Below are 3,113 nucleotides of genomic sequence, written 5' to 3' on the forward strand. Positions count from 1 at the left end.
TCAATTGGTATACCATCTATTCCTGGGGCCTTATTTTTTGCTATTTCCTTCAAAGCATCTTGAACTTCTTCCTTCATCACCATAGGCTCTTGTTCAAATGTTATTTCATTAAATTCTTCTGTATCTGCCAATTCCTTTCAATACAATGACTCAGTACTTTCCTCCCATCTTCTTTTAATACTTCCCGGGGTGTAACTAGAGGACGTAACACTAAGTGAAATAAATCTGGCACAGAAGAACAAATATTACATAGGGTCACAGTTAGAAAGGTATCTCTGGTGACCTAGTGGGAAGGAACTGCGTTGTCAACCCATAGAAAAGTTATTTCAATTTATCCGTCACTTCAGGGGGAGGAGATGGGCAGTTTCCTCACATGCAATTTATAACCACTGAAAACTGGCTGGAGATTCAGCTTCTAATTAGTCTCTACTTAATGGCACATGACAACAACTATTATAAAAAGCTAAAGAAAAGTTTTCACACAGTCATTATTGGTGTGTTACCAAGAATTTGAAGGCAAGAATTGAAAATTGGTAATACCAAAACATTGTATTTTCTCATGTAAAGAATCTCTGCTTCAGCAACCTTTTTCTTGAGATGTTATCCTTCCAGATACCCATAGTCCTTAGGGAGACTCCAGGCTGTCTAGGGGTCTCCACTGTAATACCTATTAAAAAGTAATTCCATTCTCAGGGAAAAATTAATCTTTTTCCATCTTTTTCTCAGATTGAAAACCCATTCTAACGTGTGGTTCTGATTGTTCTCAGTCCATTGTAGGGGACAGGATCTCTAATAATTGATGGTCTAAGTTTCACATTGTATTGTTATTGCTGTTAGCTTCCTTTCAATCTATACTGAAACACAGTGATGGTGTGTGTGCGGAGGTTTGTTCCATAGGATTTTCAAGATTGTGTGTTTCAACAAGATGTCTTTTCCAAGGGAACCCCCCCTGGGTGGGTTCAACTGCCAGCCTCTGGTAGTAATCAAGTACTTAACTCTTACTTACCTCCAAGGGCTCCTTTTTTCTACTGTCAATAATAAGGGTCAATGGTGGCATAATAGTTAAGTGTTCAGCTTCTAACAGAAAGATTACAGTCTTGCAATAAGATAATTGCAGCCTATCCTATAAGTCTGAGTTTTGTGACTCACTGGCAAGGGGTTAATAAATAATAATTACAACTTAGTATTTATCATTCTTTCCAGAACAATGTTGCTGATAAGGAATTCTAAGAATAATAACTTTTAAGAACTCTGGTAGCAGAGAATATACTGTATGGGGCTATTAACTGAAAGCTCATTAGTTCAAATCCACAAGCTGCTCCTCAGAAGACTAATAACTTTTAAATAATTAATTTCTCATTATAGGACATTACGATTAAAAAAATATTTGGAACCCTAAGTATTTCAACAATATTCTTAATTTAATGGTGTTAACACTGTATGACAGGTTGGAAAGTGCATCAGGATCCCTTAAAAGAACTATTTTTCTAAAGTTCTGCTCTCTGGAAGCTGTGAGTGTTACCTTCTGTAATCTAAGAAAAGAAAGCCAAATGGACAGTCTTTGTAAAGAGTTGGCAATGAGGGTGAGACTATCAAGTGGGGGTCTCAAATGATGGGATAATAGTGGGAATAGATCAATCATGATTAATTTTATAAGACATCATGTATGGGAATGATCATATAAAATATAATGTGAATTAAAAAAAAAAACACCAACCCACCAAAACAAAAAAAAAAAAAAAAGAAAGATGACAACAGTTCCCTTCCAGTTACATTACATAAGGAAATGCCTGAGCTAAATTAAAGAACTTTTGACTCCTTCTTTCCCTTTCTTCCCTCCACTACCCAATTTTACCTTTGAGCAAAATGAGATTGGCAGAAACTTTGGTAAAGACTTCTCCTAATACATGTATCCTGGTTTGTATTATTTTAATCATTTGAGAAACTGAAAACTTCAAAGCATTCATTCCCAGAACTTTATATGGAGCACAAATTAATGTTATTTCAAGACTATAACCTCCGTGAGAATAGGAGGGGCCTTTCATGATGTTTCAAGTCCTTTCATGGTGTTCTCATGGTCCTTTCAAGGCTTTGAATCGAGTTCGACAGAGGAAGATCCCAGGAAAGATTTACTACGTGAATGAATGGACTGGATTACCATATGCCAAAGCAATAATTTCTAAGTAAAATTAAAAAAAAAAGACCCAAACACTTACTGTTCATTGTTGTTGGTATGTGCCATCGAGTCATTTGCGACTCATAGCAATCCTACGTACAAGAGCCCTAAACGCCGTTCCATCCTGTGCCAACCTCGCTGTCTCAAACACATTCATTCCCACTGCTCCACTCACAGAATCGATCCATCTCATCAAGGGTCTTCCTCTTCTGTACCGTCCCTCCACTCTCCCAAACATGATGCCTCTCTCCAAGGACCGGTCCCTCCTTGCAACATGGCCAAAGTATGTCAGATGAAGCTTCAGAATCCTTCACTCCAGGGAATATTCCGGCTTCACCCTCTCCAGGACAAACCTGTTTGTTCTCCTAGCAGTCCATGGTATATTCAACACTCTTCTCCAGCACCACAAGTCAAAGGCATCAATTCTTTCTATCATCCCTATTCACTGTCCAACTCTCCGATGCATAACACATAATTGCAAAGATTATAGCCTGCATCAGGTGCACCTTAGTCTCCAGCCTGACGTCGTTGCACTTCAGTACTCTTGAGAGGTCCCTCACAGCTGACTTTTCCAATGCAATATTCATCTCCTAATTTCCTGGCTGCTGTTACCAAGAGTGTTGACTGTGGAGCCAAACAAACTAAAACTGTTAACAATCTCAATCTCTTCACCATCCATATTGATGCTGTCAATTGGCCCAGTGGTGAGAATCTTTGTTTTCTTGATATTGAGCTTCAATCCATATTGAAAACTGCAGTCCTTGACCTTCTGTAGCAAGCGTTTCAGGTCCTCCTCAGTTTCAGCGAGCAGGGTTGTGTCTTCTGCATAACGCAGGTTGTTGATGATTCTTCCACCAATCCTGATGCCATATTCCTCCTCATACAGCCCAGAGTCTTGGATGATCTATTCTGCATACAGATTGAAAAGGTATGGAGA

Source organism: Elephantulus edwardii, unplaced genomic scaffold, assembly GCF_000299155.1.
Source record: "Elephantulus edwardii isolate Elephantulus edwardi_28Jun2011 unplaced genomic scaffold, EleEdw1.0 scaffold00008, whole genome shotgun sequence".
Lineage (NCBI taxonomy): Eukaryota > Metazoa > Chordata > Mammalia > Macroscelidea > Macroscelididae > Elephantulus > Elephantulus edwardii.